Source organism: Anabrus simplex, chromosome 1, assembly GCF_040414725.1.
Source record: "Anabrus simplex isolate iqAnaSimp1 chromosome 1, ASM4041472v1, whole genome shotgun sequence".
Taxonomy (NCBI): Eukaryota; Metazoa; Arthropoda; class Insecta; order Orthoptera; family Tettigoniidae; genus Anabrus; species Anabrus simplex.
In genome coordinates, this window is record NC_090265.1 from 1,423,208,417 (window position 1) to 1,423,229,654 (window position 21,238).

A 21,238-nucleotide genomic window follows, 5' to 3' on the forward strand; every position below is an offset into this window, starting at 1 on the left:
AAATAGCATGTTGTTAAACACTTGAACAATGTTGAACATTAAAATTTCATTTGGTAATAGTCCTTGGTTCAAGGAATTAATATGTAATGATTTTGCGTTTTGTACGTATAAAATTGAAGAATTCACATATGGCGTGGTTCTTTTTGAGATAGTACTAGTTTGAATACTGGATGTCGTTAGCCATTATTAAAGTTTGTTGTAGACGTCATTGGGCCATCTTGTTATTGTTATGTTTTTTGACTCAGCTATTGCTACAATTATTGTTAATCTAATAATATACTACATCTTATATTTTAATCATTGTATAATGACCTCTCAACCATTTCACAAAACATATTTATAAATCAACAGTATTTCATAAGTCAATTCCAATCAGGTACCTGATTTATTCTTAAGATGAGACAATGGCTGATGATGGTTACAATGAGAGGCAAAACATGTACCATCTAATTTAATAACTTGTTATGTTGACAATTTGATAAGGACAAAGTCCTAATTTTTAAGACTTTATGTATTGAATTGGTGGGTAAACAATAAAAACATACTAGTTTTATTTAATACAAGTACTTTCAATACAAATCCAAGAATGATTTTTATCACGTGTAAACGGCCGAAACTGTTTTGGGCAGAAAGAAACAATCAAGGATTCCACACTGGTTTGATGAAGATTGTAGGAAGAAGATTGAAGAAAGGAATGAGGCAAGAAGGAGAATGTTACAGAGAAGAACACAAACTACTGTAGAAGAATACAGAGAGAAGAGAAAGGAAGCAGATAAGGAATGTAGGAAGAAAAGGAGAGAATTTGAGAAACAGTGGATTGAAGAATTAGAAGAGACAAAGACTACTCAGGAAACTAGACAGTTTTATATAAGGGTAAAAGATATAAAGAAAGGATTTCAACCCAGAACAGTTTTCTGTAAAGATAAGGAAGGAAATCTGATTGGAGGTAAAGATCAGATATTAGACAGATGGGTGGAATATTTTAGTGAACTGCTGAATAAGGAGTCAGGATTTGAAGGTGAGGACGAAGAGGTGCAGACAGAAGAGAGCGGGCAGGAACAAAGTAGAGAAGAGGTTGACCTGAAATCAATCAAGGAACCTACATTGCAAGAAGTTAAAGATGGAATCAATGCTCTTAAAAGCAATAAGGCGCCAGGAGAAGACAACATTACTGCAGAAATGATAAAATATGGAGGAGAGAATCTAACAAGGTGGTTGCATGAAATTATGGTAGAGCTATGGCAAAAGGAGAAAATGCCAGAACAATGGAATATAGCAATACTCTGCCCTATACATAAGAAACATGATAAAGCAGACTGGGAATTATAGAGGAATAGCATTGCTCTGTATTGCTTATAAAATCTTAGCAAAAATCATAGCTGGAAGGCTGAGACCACACGTTGAAGAATATCTAGGAGATTACCAGTGCGGCTTCAGAATTAACAGATCTACTATGGACCAGATTTTTACTATCAGACAGATACTTGAAAAATGTTATGAGTATAACATTGATGTTCATCAGCTGTTTATAGATTTTAAACAGGCATATGATAGTATCAGAAGGGATCAGTTATGGAAGGCAATGAAAGAGGCAGGAATACCTAACAAACTTATAAGATTGGTTCAAATGACTATAGCGACAACAGTATGTAAAGTAAAGGTTGAGGGTACTTTATCTGAAGCTTTTGAAGTTAACCAAAGATTACGACAGGGTGATGTACTCTCCACCCATCTGTTTAACATTGCTTTGAAGAGGGTAATGTAATAGACATGAAAAATGTTCCACCGATCAATACATTTATTGTGAATGAATTATTGCACTAGTACCGGTTTCGGCCTATCTTGGCCATCATCATCTAGCACACAAATTTACAGTCATTAGACAAAATTACAAAGATGTTACGTTAGAGCATCCGGATGTCTAATGAAAAATGGAAGTAAAATATATTGCAGTATGTTGCGTTAAAATATCACTGATTAAAAGTGATGTTGGTTATAATAAACTAAAACCTATTGATTGAGCATGGACATGAGTGCATAAACACATTAAAATATATATGCCACATCATAAGACACTAAAAAATATAGCACGTTAAACACATTAAAACATGGTATATTTTAAAAACGTCTATTAAAATTTGAGTTCATGTTGCGTTGCATTCATTCTTCAATCCTCTTGTAGTTCTTGTGTTGATTAAGTTGTATTAGGTGAATATCGAGAATGTTCTATGGCTGATATACTTTGTATTGGTATGTTGTGTGACACAACAAATCTCCAAACATATCGATACACAACCTCCACAGCAACAACAATAACAACCATATAACGTGCATAGACAAGAGAGGTGTCACCACCAACTGCTCTAAAATTAAACCATATCTTGCTGTATATATAAATCTTACCTGACTACATCAACAGTTGAATTGCACAGTACTCAATTTTCAAATTTTAATGACAAGAGTTCTTATAACGTACCTGAGCCTTGGTCGCCCTCTTGGTCTTTTGTCCTGAAGTTTTAGATCATACATTTTTCTTTTTTTTTGGTAATCTCCCATGCGTCGCATATGTCCATACCATCTCAGTCATTGCACTGTTATTCTGTCCTGCAGTCTTACAACTTGAGCCTGCTTGCGGATTTCCTCATTACGGACTTTGTCCCTCCGCGTTTTACCAATCATGCTACGGACATATTTCATTTCTGCTGCCTGGATTCTACTAATATCTTTATTTCTCATGGTCCATGTTTCGCAACCATAGGTCAGGATTGGTATGATATAGATTTCATATATGACTCTCTTGCATTTTGTTGGTATATTCTTGTTCCATATTATGTAATAAATATGTGAAATATTTAATTAAATATGGTTCATGTTCGTGGGTTACTGTAGTCACGTCCTAGTTCGTGAACCATGGGCAAAGGCTGAGTGGCCTAGTAAGTGGTCCTGAGAGTCGGGATATACCAGTTGCTATGGAATGGGAGTGGGCATCTCGGACATATTCTGAGTCGTGGCCCTCCTTGTGCTCAGGTGGCTAGGACTATACAATTCACCGGTGGTCCGTAACCCGTTAGAGGAGAGATCCTCACTTGGACTATGTGCAAGTAGGGTAGCATCCGGCTTCATGAATTTACCAAGCTCAGAACATTTTAAGCAAGCCTCAGACCTATGGGAGTAACGGAGTCCCACTCCCATTTGACAGGTGAGGGACTCCTTGGAAACAACTTGGCGAACGAAATGGAATTCGATGGGGAGCTATCAATATCAATGGGGCTTATGGAAGAAAGAAAGTAGAACTGGCTGAGTCAGCAAAGAGGATGCATCTGGATGTGCTAGGAGTAAGTGATATTCGGGTAAGGGGAGATAACGAGGAAGAGATAGGAGATTATAAAGTGTACTTGACGGGTGTTAGAAAGGGAAGGACAAAGTCTGGGGTAGGGCTCTTTATCAGGAATACCATTGCCGGAACATAGTTTCTGTTAGGGACGTAAATGAGCGAATGAGGTGGGTAGATTTGCCAGTGGAAGGAATTAGGACAAGAATTGTGTCCGTGTATTCACCATGTGAGGGTGCAGATGAGGATGAAGTTGACAATTTTATGAAGCATTGAGTGACATCGTGGTCAGGGTCAACAGCAAGGATAGAATAGTGCTAATGGGCGATTTCAATGCGAGAGTTGGGAATAGAACTGAAGGATACAAAAGGGTGATTGGTAAATGTGGGGTAGATATGGAAGCTAATGGGAATGGGAAGCGTTTGCTGGACTTCTGTGCTAGTATGGGTTTAACTGTTACGAATACATTCTTCAAGCATAAGGCTATTCACCGCTACACATGGGAGGCTAGGGGTACCAGATTCATAATAGACTATATCTTAACAGACTTCAAATTCAGAAAATCTGTTAGGAATATACGAGTTTTCCGTGGATTTTTCGATGATATAGACCACTATCTGATCTGTAGTGAACTAAGTATCTCTAGGCCTAGGGTAGAGAAAGTGAAATCTGTCTGCAAACGAATAAGGGTAGAAATCTCCAGGACGAGGAAATTAGACAGAAGTACATTGATATGATTAGTGAGAAGTTTTGAACAGTAGACAGTAAGCAGGTTTAGGATATTGAAAGTGAATGTGTGGCATACAGGGATGCTGTAGTGGAAACAGCAAGGGAATGCCTAGGAACAACTGTGTGTAAAGATGGGAAAAGGCAAACATCTTGGTGGAATGATGAAGTGAGAGCGGCTTGTAAACGTAAAAAGAAGGCTTATCAGAAATGGCTCCAAACAAGGGCCGAGGCAGACAGGGATTGGTACGTAGATGAAAGAAACACAGCGAAACAAATAGTTGTTGAATCCAAAAAGAAGTCATGGGAAGATTTTGGTAATAACCTGGAAAGGCTAGGTCAAGCAGCAGGGAAACCTTTCTGGACAGTAATAAAGAATCTTAAGAAGGGAGGGAAAACGGAAATGAACAGTGTTTTGAGTAATTCAGGTGAACTCATAATAGATCCCAGGGAATCACTGGAGAGGTGGAGGGAATATTTTGAACATCTTCTCAATGTAAAAGGAAATCATCATGGTGGTGTTGCAAACAGCCAAGCTCATGGGGAGGAGGAAAATGATGTTGGTGAAATTATGCTTGAGGAAGTGGAAAGGATGGTAAATAAACTCCATTGTCATAAGGCAGCAGGAATAGATGAAACTAGACCTGAAATGGTGAAGTATAGTGGGAAGGCAGGGATGAAATGGCTTCATAGAGTAGTAAAATTAGCGTGGAGTATTGGTAAGGTACCTTCAGATTGGACAAAAGCAGTAATTGCACCTGTCTATAAGCAAGGGAACAGGAAGGATTGCAACAACTATCGAGGTATCTCATTGATTAGTATACCAGGCAAAGTATTCACTGGCATCTTGGAAGGGAGGGTGCGATCAGTCGTTGAGAGGAAGTTGGATGAAAACCAGTGTGGTTTCAGACCACAGAGAGGCTGTCAGGATCAGATTTTTCAGTATGCGCCAGGTAATTGAAAAATGCTACGAGAGGAATAGGCAGTTGTGTTTATGTTTCGTAGATCTAGAGAAAGCATATGACAGGGTACTGAGGGAAAAGATGTTCACCATACTGGGGGACTATGGAATTAAAGGTAGATTATTAAAAGCAATCAAAGGCATTTATATTGACAATTGGGCTTCAGTGAGAATTGATGGTAGAATTTCTTGGTTCAGGGTACTTACAGAGGTTAGACAAGGCTTTAATCTTTCACCTTTGCTGTTCGTAGTTTACATGGATCACCTGCTGAAAGGTATAAAATGGCAGAAGGGATTAAGTTAGATGGAAATGTAGTAAGCAGTCCGGCCTATGCTGACGACTTGGTCTTAATGGCAGATTGTGCCCAAAGCCTGCAGTCTAATATCTTGGAACTTGAAAATAGGTGCAATGAGTATGGTATGAAAATTAGCCTCTCGAAAACTAAATTGATGTCAGTAGGTAAGAAATTCAACAGAATTGAATGTCAGATTGGTGATACAAAACTAGAACAGGTTAATAATTTCAAGTATTTTGGTTGTGTATTCTCCCAGGATGGTAATATAGTAAGTGAGATTGAATCAAGGTGTCGTAAAGCTAATGCAGTGAGCTCGCTGTTGCGATCAGCAGTATTCTGTAAGAAGGAAGTGAGCTCCCAGATGAAACTATCTTTACATCGGTCTGTTTTCAGACCAACTTTGCTTTACGGGAGCGAAAGCTGGGTGGACTCAGGATATCTTATTCATAAGTTAGAAGTAGCAGACATGGAAGTAGCAAGAATGATTGCTGGTACAGACAGGTGGGAACAAGGCAGGAGGGAACTCGGAATGAGGAGATAAAGGCTAATTTAGGAATGAACTCGATGGATGAAGCTGTACGCATATACTGGCTTTGGTGGTGGGGTCATGTGAGGCGAATGGAGGAGAGTAGGTTACCTAGGAGAATAATGGACTCTGCTATGGAGGGTAAGAGAAGTAGAGGTAGACCGAGACGACGATGGTTAGACTCGGTTTCTAACGATTTGAAGATAAGAGGAATAGAATTAAATGAGGCCACAACACTAGTTGCAAATCGAGGATTGTGGCGACGTTTAGTAAATTCACAGAGGCTTGCAGACTGGACGCTGAAAGGCATAACAGTCTATAATGATAATGTATGTATGTATGTAATGTTGATAAAATATGTAAAAGTATTATTGCACTAAATTTTAAAAATGTTTGTATATTCCTTCTACAGGGTCTTTTATTTTTTTTTTTTGGCTCGTTCCAAGTGTCAGGGGAACATGCACGGAAAGCGATAGCACGGCCGGGTGACTCATTTGTCAAGAGATATATTGCTTCATGACCGGCTAAGATGATTTAATGCAATATGGTAGCGATAACCATTGCTTCACAGCAATAGTTTAGTTCAGCATCTGTAGTATTGGTAGTGTGTCCAATGTGTTAGCTTTAAAATAGCGCAGTATCTGTAGTAGTACAAAAGTTATCATATGTTTAACAAGTGATGTTTATAGAAGAACAGCATGTATTCATTGTGTTGTGCTATGCAAAGCATTCTTATACAGAGTGCTGCTTTTGATTCATTCGCAAATTTCTTGGCATCCTCCCTCCCCATAGGAGTGTTTGTTTGTCCAACCCTTTTCCCGTTTCCCTACGGGGTCGGGTATGAGGAGAGATAAATTTGTCGTGGCAGGTTTTTATGACCGGATGCCCTTTCTGACATCAACCTCATCAGAGGAAGTTAATGAGATGAAATTAATGACGTGATATATGATAGTAGGGAGAGAGTGAAACCTGATGCCGGCACATAGCCTACTCCTGTCAAATAACACCAAGGGGTCTGCTCAAGGCGTAACGTCCCCATCCGACAGACGAATCACCATCAACAGCTTCATGTGGCCTCACTCCATATGAGCACTGCGGAGAGGTTTGGAATTTAATCTAGGCTTTTGGCACGCAATTTAGTGATTATAAATTGTATACCACCACCTCCCCTACCCTGCCGGCCAACATTCTGATGGTGAAAATTTTTTCGACCATTGGGACTCGAACCAGCTAACCTCGGTGTCAGACTGTTTAGACTTCAGTGCCTTAACGATCATGGCCACCAGGTGGACTCTCCCTCCTCATAGGAGTATGGTACGTAAATTAGTAAAGAAGTTCTGCACAACCAAATCAACTCTCAACAAGAAATAATGCAGGAGAAAAACCGTTTTAACAGAGGAAAAACTTGATGAAATAGGAGCTCTCTTGGAAAGAACTCCAACAAAATCCCTGTCGCGTCTCACCGTACAAGCTGATGTGTCATTATCTTCTGCCCACAAAGCAGCAAAACTGTTAAAAGCCAAACCTTACAAACCCACCCGTGCCCAGTATTTAAGAGGACCTGACAGTTTCGGTAGGGTTCGGTATTGTAACTGGTTGCTTCGGTCAGTTCACGATGGGTATGTTGACCCAGAACTTTTATTTTATAGTGATGAGGCATGGCTACACTTAAGTGACTATTTAAATAGTCAAAACAGTCGCTACTGGTGTGCAGAAAATCCCTACCAGCTTCATGTCCGTCCACTTCATGATATAAAAATAGGAGTTTTGTGTGCAATAAGTACTCGCAGAATTATAGGGCCTATATTTTTCCGTGAAACAAGAAATGCTGATCGATATATAGACCTCATTCCCAGACCATTCTTTCAAGAGCTGATGGAAGAAGAAAGGAGCAATGGTTACTTCATGCAACATAATGCGACAGCACACACATCTAATTGGTCTATGGAGGTAATACGGGAAGTTCTCGAAGATCGTTTGGTTAATTATTCCCTAGATCTCCTGATTTAAATCCCTGTGATTATTACCTGTGAGGGATGCTGAAGGGAAATGGGTATGTGAACAACCCTTACACAAGAGAAGAACTACAAGAGAACATTGCACAAGTTATTTCGAACATCACACGGTCTGAGATCCGCCGAGTGTCTGCAAACCTGTTTACGGGGTGTCAGGCATGTTTGACAGCTGAAGGATAACATTTTGAACATCAAATGTAATGCCAGGTAGGTTTTAGACTAATAGTTTCTCTAGAAATGTCTTTCTATAAGTGTGAATTGCTGCGATTTAGTGGGGAGGAAAAGTGCGCATTATACCGGCGAGCGACGGAGTGAAATTGTGCCAGCCGTGCCATGCTCTGATTGGTGCTGCGGAACGAGCTGAAAAAAAGAGCCTGTATTATGACTTGTGGTTATAATGAGACAGTAAGATTCTTTTGAATACCTGCATATTTTATGACAAAGTGTTTGTTGTTGCTTTAGATAATTTATATAGTCTACTGCTTTCTAATTTTGACAGTATTAAATAATAAGATTAAAGGTGTAATCAAAATACTTCATATATTTAAAAATAACGTTGTGCACTGTAAATCACAGAGGATATGCACAATGCATGATTGTAGCTAACTTGCTGTTGCCCTCATTTCCTGAAAATGAAACATATAAATGTTACTGAATAAAGTAATATAGAATCTGTCTTTAAACCCTTATTAAGTAACCCAAATAGTATGTACAGTAATTTTTTTATCGCCGGGCTGAGTGACTCGGACGGTTGAGGCACTGGCCTTCTGACCCCCACTTGGCAGGTTTGATCCTGGCTTAGTCCGGTGGTATTTGAAGGTGCTCAAATATGTCAGTCTCATGTCAGCAGTTTTACTAACATGTAAAAGAACTCCTGCGGGACTAAATTCTAGCACCTCAGCATCTCTGAAAACCATAAAAGTGGTTAGTGGAACTAAAGCAAATAACATTATTATTATTATTATTATTATTATTATTATTATTATTATTATTATTATTATTATTATTATTATTATTATTATTGTGATGCACAGTGTGTCACCAAGTACTTCTCCAGGTTTTTCCATTGTGATGCTTTTGGTGCTGATCTGGTACAGAAATCTGAAACAGAAAGTCTATCAGAAAAATGTATATACAGCTGAGGCCCTGGAAAACAAAATTAAGAGAGTGATAAGTAGGTCCCAGATTCTTAGGTAATTATATATTCCATTCCTTTACTTGTAGAAAACTGAAAATGTCAGCAAATTGTGGTTCTGATATGATTATACCTGTATTGCATTTTACATATTCTTAGTAATACTACATATTTTTACATATAATATGAATACTAACATTTTTGTAGATAAGGTAATTATTCAAAAAATTAAAAATTGTGTCACCGGGCGAGTTGGCCGTGCGCGTAGAGGCGCACGGCTGTGAGCTTGCATCCGGGAGATAGTAGGTTCGAATCCCACTATCGGCAGCCCTGAAGATGGTTTTCCGTGGTTTCCCATTTTCACACCAGGCAAGTGCTGGGGCTGTACCTTAATTAAGGCCACGGCCGCTTCCTTCCAATTCCTAGGCCTTTCCTATCCCATCGTCGCCATAAGACCTATTTGTGTCGGTGCGACGTAAAGCCCCTAGCAAAAAAAAAAAAAAATTGTGTCAGCTTGTTTCATTTTCTGACTAGTAAAATAATTGGCAAAAACATAGAATGTATTTCAATTACTAAAGTTGGCTTTAAAATTCCTTTAAAATTGACCTTTCTAACCCTTTGTGTGTGAAATGCGGTAGGTCCTAGTACCTCAACTACAAAAATAGCACTAATCCTTTCTTAGAATCTGGGATAGCTCCACGCAGTCCTGAAACGAAATCTAGGTTATTCAAGCGCTCCATCTGTTTCTATCTGTTTAAAAGATCATTAGTGGCAAACAAAAACAAAAGTGAGCGCTTCAAAAGGAAAAATTGGTCAAATCAGACTGCAGAGTGACAGTACAATTGTGTTGGGATGGATCAACACTGAGCCGCGGTTGCTCTAGACATTTGTGGCAAAGATTCAAGAAGTCACTGGTGCAACCACTCAGAATCATGTGTCTTTGACTGAAAATCCAGCTGATCATCTCTCAATGGGAATCACTTAAGCAGAACTCAAAGACGAAACCTTTTTGTGGAGTGGGCCTTCTTAGTTCTGCACACGACATCAACAATTAGAGCATTCAGAAGAATTTGAAACAGAACTCTCAGAGCTGAAGGTCACACCATTTACATTGACGGCAACATAAACTAGCATTCTACTCAATAAATTTTCATCATTCCTGAAGTTATGCTGTATAGTAGCATTTTGTCAAAGGTTCATTTATAATTGTAAACTCAAACCACCGGAAAGGAAAAAAAATAAAGTTCACTAGAAATATAAGAAACGTGTAAAGCTGGGAAACAGGTAGTCAGATGGACACAATTAGAAGCATTCCCTTAAGTACTACATTAATTAATTAATAATCAAGATCTCCCAAAGAAGAGTTAGAGTCACTCAATCCATTTCTGGATAGTGGCTTACTGATTAAGGGTGGAGGAAGGCTTAGTTTTTCAGAGCTAACATCAGAACAGAGAAATCCTACACTTCTACTAGCAAATCATCATATCACCAGAATTATCATGGAAAGTGAACTTCGTTGTCTGAAGCATTGTTCCTCAGGGTAACTGCTACATGCAATTCAACAACGATATTGGCCTATCAGCGGCAGAAGAGAAACAAAAATGATTGTCAAGAGGTGTCTGAAGTGCTTTATTACCATCCTACAGTTCCAAAGGTACGCTTGGCAAATTTATCGAAAGAAAGGGTCAAGTTAATTGTTCGGCCCTTTGTTACTACAGGAGTGCACTATGCAGCTCCAATATCTGTAAGAGAAAGCCACAGAAGAGGCCACATTCATACTTACAAGAGTTACATAGCTATATTTATATGTTTCAGTACCAAGGCAGAGCATTTAAAATTAGTATCGGAGCTAACGACCAAAGCTTTTTAGCTGGACTGCAATGCTTTATGGCAAGAAGAGGTTTGTACAAGCAGAGTTTCTTTGATATTGGGAAGAATTTCATTGGAGCAACCAGTGCACTACAAGATATCCAGTCCTTTTTGGAAAAGGGGTCAACAAGCATTACCTCCTCACTTGCTCAGAGCAGATAGAGTGGAGTTTCATTCCTCCCCAGTCACCCCACTTTGGGGGATTGTGGAAAGCAGCTGTAAAGATGATGAAAAGACATTTGCTAACTGAAACACAAGGACTCATACTAACCCTTCGAGGAAACCTACACTATTCTGTGTGATATTGCGGCGGTACTAAATTCATGGCCCCTTACTCCCGTGCCAAATTACCCAAATGATTTAGAAGTCCTAACACCTAGACCGTTTCTTCTAATGACTCAATCCTGCAACTTGTGCAAAGGGAAGTGTCGAGAAAACCCGATAACCACTTGTCACGTTGACAGCATTTGCAGAAAATTTGGCAGCGGGTGTGGCAGAGATGGGAGCGAGAATACTTGCAGGAATTGCAAAAACGTGGCAAGTGGCACAATACCAATCGACATATTGATGTTGATTCTTTGGTGCTGTGAATTGAGGATAACATCCCATCTCTAGAGTGGCCTAGGGGTGGGATAGTTCAAGTTCACCCTGGACGAGATGGTGAGGTGAGGGTTGTCATCGTTCGGACGGCTAGTGGAACTTGCATCTGAAGCATCAAGAAGAGGTGAATCGAACTAAATATTTCCTGTGATTTATTTAATTTTGTGATATTTGTCATCGAAGATATAATTTCACGATTTCTTTCTTTCAGTCGTTAAACAATCTGTGAACAGTATGTAGAGCTTTGTATTAGTACACATGATGAGAGCTTTTTTTCTTTCTTTTTACGTTGCACTGACACAGATAAGTCTTACGGCGATGATGGGATAGGAAAGGGCCAGGAATGGGAAGGAAGCGATCATGGCCTTAATTAAGCTACAGCCTGGTATGAAAATGGGAAACCACGGAAAACCATCTTCAGGGCTGCCGACAGTGGGGCTCGAACCCACTATCTCCCGGATGCAAGCTCACAGCTGCACGCCCCTAACGGCATGGCTAACTCGCCCGGTATTTAAGTATTTTTACATTAGGTATAAGATTATAATAGTTAAAAGAACTCCTTTTGAGGGAGGCAAAATATTATGAAGAGACTTTAATTTTTTTGTAAATCTATTTCATTACTTTGAGGCTATTTCCAAGCCAATTCCTGATTGGTCGAATGATTATTTATTGTTGATAATTGTTACGCGTTTAACGGTCAAGTTCTTTGTCAAGTTAATGTGATTTATTGTATAAGCAAGACACATACATGTCATATTCAATAAAGTATTGAAGGAACACGAAAGCGGCAAATTTCTTTCCTTCAAAATCACTAAAAAACAGTCCTTCTTTGTAATGTCATTCGGGTTGCGATAATCAACACAGACACTTACAGCCTAAACAACTATACTGCGCACACCCCTAAAACTGTAACTTGAGCTCTAGGGCAGTTCACGATGCAGCTCACAGAATAATTTTAAGTGGCTGCACTATTCACAATTTTAAGTGTGCCCGCAACACGGTCACACAAGTCTGTAAGTCGTACAGAGATCCTACACACACACACACACGCGCGCGCGCGCGCGCGCACGCACACACACACACAGAGCAGTCTTCTTCTGTTATCCCTTGTCGCTCTTCCGCACTGTATCGCTCATTGTCCACACACGGCACTCTATTGACAGTGTAGCATGCTGATCCACTATTCAGTGGTACACATCTCACAGCACTGTCCCGCTGACTGCACTCTTCACTTAATATCACTATCTGGCTGAGTCCAACACTGAACTGTCCCATTTTCTTGTATGTTAAAAAGTCCACTCCATGTATATGAACGCTGATAACATGCTCTTTTCTATTTAAAACTTCTTGAATACGAAATGGGGAATTTTATGTAAAAAATAATCCATCTTCAGTATAATGTTCCCTACTGTAAATGCAATAACAAGTAGATATTGTACCTGAAACACCGGTACAGAAATTGTAATAGAAATTGCAAAGTATTTCAGCGCGTGGATATGCGTCAGCTCTGCCCAGGCTGATGTGGAGCTGATGACGTAGGCCTTGCCATTGCCGGCCAGTGCTGAGGCACGTCATCCATACCACCTGATATTTTGCCGTATTTTATAACTCCTAAAACAATTGAGTTACAATAAATTGAATAAAAGTATTGTGTATAACACTACTAAATATACAAAACCTCCAAATTTTGTCTATATCCGACCATTACTATAAAAGTTATTCAAGGGACTAGAAACTGATGTAACAGATGTGTTGTATTTTGCTAGCTACAACTTTTCAGTATATAAGGAGGCCAGAATTTGCTCAAATTATCCAGTCATGATCCAGAGCAGTACCTAGTTGGTTAGCTGGTGGATGTTATACCTGTTCAACGTTATGTCTTAGGACAAAGTTTGCAAAGTGCTACAGGCATAGAAACTATAGCAGCTAAAGTGATACTTCAACTTTTTTGTGCGATACAGTATTACGAACTTATATTTCTTGTTGAAATAAGACTTGTATTTCTACTTAATCATGTGATGAACTTAGAAAATTTCTTCGTAAGGAACAGACTTCGACTTCATCTACGCTACAGCGCAACAAACTTTTACATTTTCTTTGGCAAAGGTAAACTCATCTTTCACAGTACAAGGGAACATTTAAGATATTGACTTCGTGTCATACAGTGATTGTTAGGGAAACAAACTTTAACAGCTTTCCCATCAACACAAGTGAACATTCAATAACTAACCGCGGGTAGAATCGACAGAATTTACCCTTTATTTCATTTGGACACTCAGCTGAAAGTGCCAGTGTTATTAGAAATACTGTAGGATGTAGTGTTAAAGATACTTCGTATAGCATAACTCTGATGAACTTACATTTCTTTGTAAGCTACAGCAGTGTTCACATATCCTCACTATGGCAGACTATCGAATGTGCCAACTGTTCATTTGTCAAGAGAGCTAAAAGAAACTCCTGCTCATGTAAAATCCATTTTTGTATTTACAATTTTGTTTTATTTGTGTAAAGAAACTTATTTTCCATCATGCTTAAAGATAGTTTTGCATTTTGTGTTTTTTCTTAATTTTTAGGGCAGATAAAGCAGTTTCGTTACTTTGCCTGAGTGAGTTTATTAAACCTCCCGCTGATGATCAGTGTAGTAAGGCGGTGATTCTGCACTGCATTTTTTTTGTTTTACTCAAGATGTTGTGTGACTAATATTTTTATTAGAACATTTTTACATTAGGAATTGAAGGCACTTTCAAGTAATAACAAGATAATTAAAGTATCTGATAATTACTGTTCTACTAAAAACACAATTTTCCAATCTATTCAAAGTTGGACTCCTCTGAAATGTTTGGCTCAGGTAGAGCATCTCTCGCTGTTGCTGATGAGGGAAGGTTTTCATTAAACCCATGGTATGCCTTTGGGATTTTCAGGTCATAGCAAAGTTTTAGAAGATCCTTCCATTTGGCATCAGAACTGGGGAATTTTGAAGAGTAAGGTTTCACTGGGTCAGACTTTGATGGGCGGCCCTTTTGACGCTTGAAAGTGAACTTTTTGAAATTGCTTTCTTCATACCCAGTCTTTATCAGAACCGTACATGGTTCATCCTTCATGTAACAAAACCACACCATTTACATGTTATAAATCTCATTTTCTTGGTCCGTATTGAGCTATCATATAACATTTATTCAAAACAATTTTTGAAGATGTCCACCTTTTAAATACAATTTATTTTTCTTTACAAGTAGAGTCTTTACATTAACATTGATTCAGTTGTTGGGGCATCATCAGCCAGTTTCTTGACTCAGAATCTTTAATTACAACCAGAATTCTGATTATAATATTTTTAAAAACATTTTAAACTATTTAGTTTATGTTATTTTAAGATTTCTTGCTTAACTAATAATTATATATACATATCAAATCAATTTAATAAACAAGATATAAAAATCTCATTTAAAACACAGAACACCAATGAAAGGTGGTTTTTAAACCATAACAGTGTTAATTTGAATCAAGATCAACTTTCAGGTTCAGGAATTTATAAGCTAACATGCTCTAACTGTTTCACCTCATATATTGGACAGACTGGACATAGTTTTCAACAAGATATTTATATTTCAATGCTAATAAACGTAATAAATATTCAGGTATGAGTGTACACAAGAAAGAAACAGGACACACTTACACAACAATAGAACAAGATTTAACAATACTAAAAGACTTCAATAAACTTCAGTAAAAACCTTAATTTGAATGACACAGTAGATATGAAAACCCCTCTACAGTATATGATTTAATTCCACAATTACTAAAAATAATGAAAATAAAGGAGATTACTTTTATAAACATTAATAAGTCTTCCCACAACAAAAGTCCCACCCACAATTGAATACTCTTCCAAGACCAACTAATACACCGTTTGCCTACCCTCCCCCCTTCACCTACCTGCCCTCCTCCGCAGACAGTACACAGATACAACACGAGGCATGCAGGCTCAGTTACACCCAGTCGGTCTAGTAGTGTCACCGAGACAAGCTAGCCACGAGAGAGACGAGGGGGTGAGTAATAGATACTAACGCCATTCATTTTTAATTTAACAACATTCATTCCCAATAGAAAAACATACATTTTCTTATTGTTACAGACACTCAGTTCAACTCCGTTCTTCATATTGAAGTTCCTGAGTTCATCTTTTATATGAATACATTGAGAAGTCCCCTGTTTGACTCTCTCCAACAACAAGCGGCTCACTTCTTTAACAGCAAAACATCTATAAGCAACGTGATTTTTAAAAAAATTTTGTACTCATTTTACTCACATAAATCTGAATTTACAGACATGACATGAGATCGACAACATATGAGTTAATACCAAATAATGTTTTTAAGTTTTTAAAAAACTGTTGCGAAATTGCTCTTTCAAACAGAGAATGCGGTATCAAATAAGTCAGTTTAGTCAAATATTTACAAATTCAAACTGACAGTCCATATAGGGATATCCATTTTACGTATTTTCTCTCAATAGGAATTAACAGAAGTGGAGCAGTTAGAACACCTTAATAAAAGAATTTTCGAACATAAACATTAAAGTGTATCATCAACAATACGTGTCCAAGGAAGAACGATCATATTAATAGGCAATGAGCCTGATTTTAAATAACTAGCTAAAGTGATTCAACAGTGTTAAATTCATAGTCATTTTGTGTATCCCAGAACTTTTATTTAAGGATTAACATTGTCTCAATGCATTATTCTTCACAAAGTAGTTATTCTAGTCAAATGGGTACTTATTGTTAAATAACATGAACTAAATAGTTTAAGATGTTTTAAAAAAATATTATAATCAGAATTCTGGTTGTAATGAAAGATTTTAAGTCGAGAAACTGACTGATGATGCCCTGAATGAGGGCACAACATGTTCCAACAACTGAATCGATATTAATGTAAAAATTCTACTTGAAAAGAAAAATAAATTGTATTGAAAAGGAGGACACCTTCAAAAATTGTTTTGAATAAGTATTATACCACACTATTTGTCGGAAAGGCAAAGAAGTATTATCTAGCTCAGCTGTAAAATTATCCTTCTTTGGGTTGAAATCAATGAAGTCGTTGTGCACAAATGCAGAAACATTGTAGGGTGCTGGATTTTTGCATGCATTTCTTATGTGTTGAACCCACCCTTCTGGAGTGTATACTGGGAGTTTTTTGCAGACATGAATATTTTTTGGTGGATGGAGTCACATTCCATCAAATTATGCCCCGATTCAATAAATATGATCAATCTGCTGAAGTTTTGGGTGTTTTTGTACTGCTTCTATACACATACACACAAAATTAGTGTTCTTTTGCTGTCCTCCACAGCTGTCTGACATCATAATTACTGTCTCTGCATTAGGATATTTCATGAGGTAAAAGTAAATGCTACTTGAAATTTCCACGCTTCCTCTGTTTCCCTCAGTCTCAACCCAAATAAAACATTTCACTGTGGTGTCGCCTAAATTGTAAACTGTTAAATTATAAACAGCCAGCTTCCATGCATAAAAAAAAGGGCCTTGAGCTCCTTTGGAGGTACTCAACACAGCTTGCAAATCAAATTGAAATGCAAACATTGTCGTGTCACTCTTTGCTTTCTCTTTACTAATATATTTCAAATATCGGGCGGCTTCTTTCCTCTCCACATGTTCCTTGTATGATTCTTTCTCATCTTCGGTTATAGTTGGGGACAAAACATGATGGCCTCAGTTCCTAGAAGCGAGCTGGAAGCCAGTAGTCAACCACACTCTGCACCCTGCTGAGTTAACGAGTTCTAAGTGATCCTTGTTTGTTTTGGAGAGGCTGCCAAACCACTTTCTTCCTCACTGTCTTTAGTATTTACCCTTTCTTCGTGTAGAGGGTAATAGCTGATTTGGCAACTCTGGCTGCAGTAGAGGTAGTAAATCCTATAAGTCGCTTGGAAAGTAGTGGTGTGAGGCGAGGTCGTCATGATTTGTCCCCAACTATAATTCGGCTGTTTTCTTTTTTTTTTTTTTTTTTTTTTTTCATATTTTGAACAAGTTTTACCGTGATCCTTCTTGAGAACATGGAAGGCAATTTTGTATTCATGGAAAATTCTTCTGTACTTTTCAAATTTCGCACATCTTCTTTCTGACTCAGTGCATCTCTCTTTGTACAGGTCACAGAAATCTATACTCACTTTTCTACCCACAGTAGTGCGATTCTACACTCTGGAAAGACGTATGTGTTCCCTGATGAATGATTCATCTTCAATCTTAAGTTTGTTCTTGGGTTCATGTTTCCCTCGCATCTCAGGAAGTAAAATTCGTTGTTCATTGGCTTTGTGTAGTACTCCCCTAACTAAACCTTCAGAGATGATTAAAATATCCAGGAAAAACTCGCAACACACAATAACTTTCGCTCCTTCCTTGGTGAGAGTGTAAGTTTTGGAAAAATTATGTCTTGAAGGTCCATCAGTTGTTTCCCTTTTTTTTTGGACTGTTCAGTGACATGACGAATGATAAATTAGCGTTGTTCAAAAAGTGTTGGCAGTTTCCAGAAATATTTGTAGATTTTTTTCTCTTTCTTCTTCTTCTTCTTCTGAAAATTTACTCGAACAGGTATGATTGTCTTTGTGTATACACCTTGGAATTTTGGTTGGCCTTGGCGCTACTTGTTTTCCTTTCAGGATTTCATAACTTTTTCCCTTGAGATGACTTCTTTTGAATATTTCTCTTCCACTTGGCTGGATCGGATGTCTTACGTTTCTTGGGTGGTGACAGTTGAGAACTTTCTCTGGATAGAGCTGTGCCAGGGGTAGGATTGTCTCCTCTCCACATTCATTGTTTCTCTGGGTGGGTACTGGATGAGGTGAAATCCTATTACTTTGAGCAATGAAAATATTTTCAGTACCGACAGATTCTTTGTCATCACCTAAAAATAGAAAATATAACATTAAGAAACACAAAAGCCAAACCAAAAAATCAGTTGAATTTGGTTGTGCCTGTAACAGTAATTTTCACTAGAGTGGCTCAAGTTGCCAGAAAGAACTGGCAATTTTCCATCTTTTAAAGGAAAAATACTTTGAATAGAAATTGGCTTTACTATTTTATCTACATGTACTGTATATTAATAAAATAAGCCCGCCTGGTGGCCGTGATCATTAAGGCACTGAAGTCTAAACGGTCTGACACCGAGGTTAGCCGATTCGACTCCCGTTGGTCGAAAAAATGTTCACCATCAGAATGTTGGCCGGCAGGGTAGGGGAAGTGATGGTATGCAATTTCTAATCACTAGATTGAGTGCCAAAAGCCTGGATTAAGTTCCAAACCTCTCCGCAGTGCTGACGCTGTTGATGGTGATTCATCGGTCGGATGGAGACGTTAAGCCTTGAGCAGACCCCTTGGTGCTATTAGACAGGATTAGGCTATGTGCCGGCTCCAGTTTTCACCCTCTCCCTACTATCACATATCACGTCATTCATTTCATCTCATTAACTCCTCTGATGAGGTTGACGTCAGGAAGGGCATCCAGTCATAAAAACCCGCCCGACCCCGTAGGGAAACGGGACAAGGGTTGGACAAACTGTATATTAATAAAGCATAAATAAGATTGTGAATTTTGGGGTTTACAAGAGGAAAAACACAATTTATAAAATGATTTCTTAAAACAGGAAGGTTACCCATTTATTTCATTAAGAGAAACAATATGTCTACTTTCCTACAAAAAAACCCGGCATAGGACTGACTAGTGAGGACATTGCGGTTGCAGACTCATTTTCATGAAAGTCTGACACATGGCCAGCATAGGGATCCTTATCTGAGTTATCTCTGAATACAGGTAAAAGTTTGTCACTTTCATAATTCTCATTATTTGGTCTACGAGGCATATCCGTCACTAGATCCTCGATATTGTAACTTCCATGTTCCTGAGATATTTATATACATGTATTTTTAATTTAAAGCTTCTGACACCTTCTGATGTAGGATAGAAATACAATGTTTGAAAGTTGGATCTTTGTAACGGAACTAAGAAATTAAATAAATATAATTATAGAAACTTACCAGAATTAAGTTTGATGAACTTGGACATCGGCTACTTCCTGGTGGCTGTACGTAATCATTTGATGCGTTACTACTGCAGAAGATATTTGGTGGATTTTCACATAAAGCAAGTTGTAGAAGTGTTTGTTCCCTTGTGTTTGGGAACCTATTCATTTGTGCAATGTCTATCATTCGTCACGCGACTGTCTGTCACCGCTCCATGTTACAGACTGTCTGTCTCATCGAGGGGGTGGCAGCAGGAAGTAGCAGGTGGTTTTCCTCTCCTACCAAGTGGACAGTGTTACTACAAAGGAGCACTGCCCTAATCTCTCCTCTGGTGAGGGCTTGCTAAATTAAAATGAACAAAGTGGCAAAGTTAAGTCTGGTACTAGTAATCAAATATTCTACTATGTAAAACACAAACACTTTTAATTCTAAATAAACTGTATTTAACCTAAACTTGGTAGCAATCCTCAAGCATCCAGAAATAAAACGTGGGAAGCAGTGTATTGTTCCACAGCACATCTGGCACTTTCGTTAGTTTACCGCAGTGAATGCTCCAAACCTCAACTATGGTGACTATGGCAAACTAACAACAATGCAAATTTGCTACTTCTACATAGTGGAAATTACTAACAACGCAGATTAGTGAATTTAACACAGCTGATTGTAGCCGTGTGGAATAAGATACAATACTCTGCCAGAGGGTCCAATAGTAAAATTTAGACCTTAAATGCAGATTTGCTATTTTTTCGGAGGTGCCATTTAAATTTAAGCCCGCATTAAAATATTGGTCCAAGTGAATGTAACAACTTTCTGTAGCATCAAGCAAGGGACCTTTGTTTAGGACCTCAAAACAAAACTCCTAACTGCAGCTCTATATTTCGTATTATGCATAACACTTTCTTACGTTATGCATTTCCTTCGCTATACCTTCCTTAGTTCCCTTCTCTCTCTCTCTCTCTCCTGCATTGAACTGAGAAAAATTCCCTTGAAGTTCTTATTAATGTTACAACTTCCACCTTTTTAATTAGATTTCAATATTCAAATTAAAGGAAACTATCCACAGCTGTAGTACAGTTTCTATAGAAACAATTTACAACATTTAAAACAGGCGACTCTTCACAGTTTGTTTTTCAAAAATAATTTTAATGTTTATAAAGGAACTTTATACATGTTTCATCCTTTGTACTTCTGATCAATTGTGACAAGACCTTTTATTTAAATTGTGAATAATTAGAACTCAGGACTTTCAAGATTCCATCTTGAGTTAAATAATTATGTTATGTTAAAGTGTCGTTCTAATTGGGACTGTCATATTTACAGAGAAACTCTATATGTGGTTCGACCTTTGTATAACATTTCATTTATCACAAGACTTCTTATTTATTTGAGTATCTTAAGGTTCTAAGTCAAACTCAATACTTTCAAAGTTCTAACTTGAGTGAAAAGAATTATGTTGTGTTAAGTGTCATTCTAATCGTGACTTCAAGATTTTGAAATTGTGATTATTTGAAGTTTTCTCCAGATACTTTTAGGGGCATCATAAGTCCCATGTTAACAATGTTTATATGTGCATTGATATAATGATATGTTTATTTACGATTGCCTGTTCTCATATTTGGCTGAAGATGATGCTCACCAGCATCGAAACTAGTTCCAAGTTTAGTTTAATATTAGTATTGAAAACGTTGATTTTTAATTTTACTTATCTATTATTCTCGGTTCAGTACGGATTTAAAAATGAAATTCT

The 21,238-nt window shown here is 37.9% G+C and overlaps 1 protein-coding gene across 2 annotated transcripts in view; it reads left to right on the top strand.

Moving 5' to 3' along the window:
* The window catches only part of Gmppb (GDP-mannose pyrophosphorylase B), a 50,020-nt gene that overhangs the window by 20,440 nt on the left and 8,342 nt on the right, over nucleotides 1-21,238 (top strand). The gene's annotated exons all lie outside the window — the stretch shown is intronic.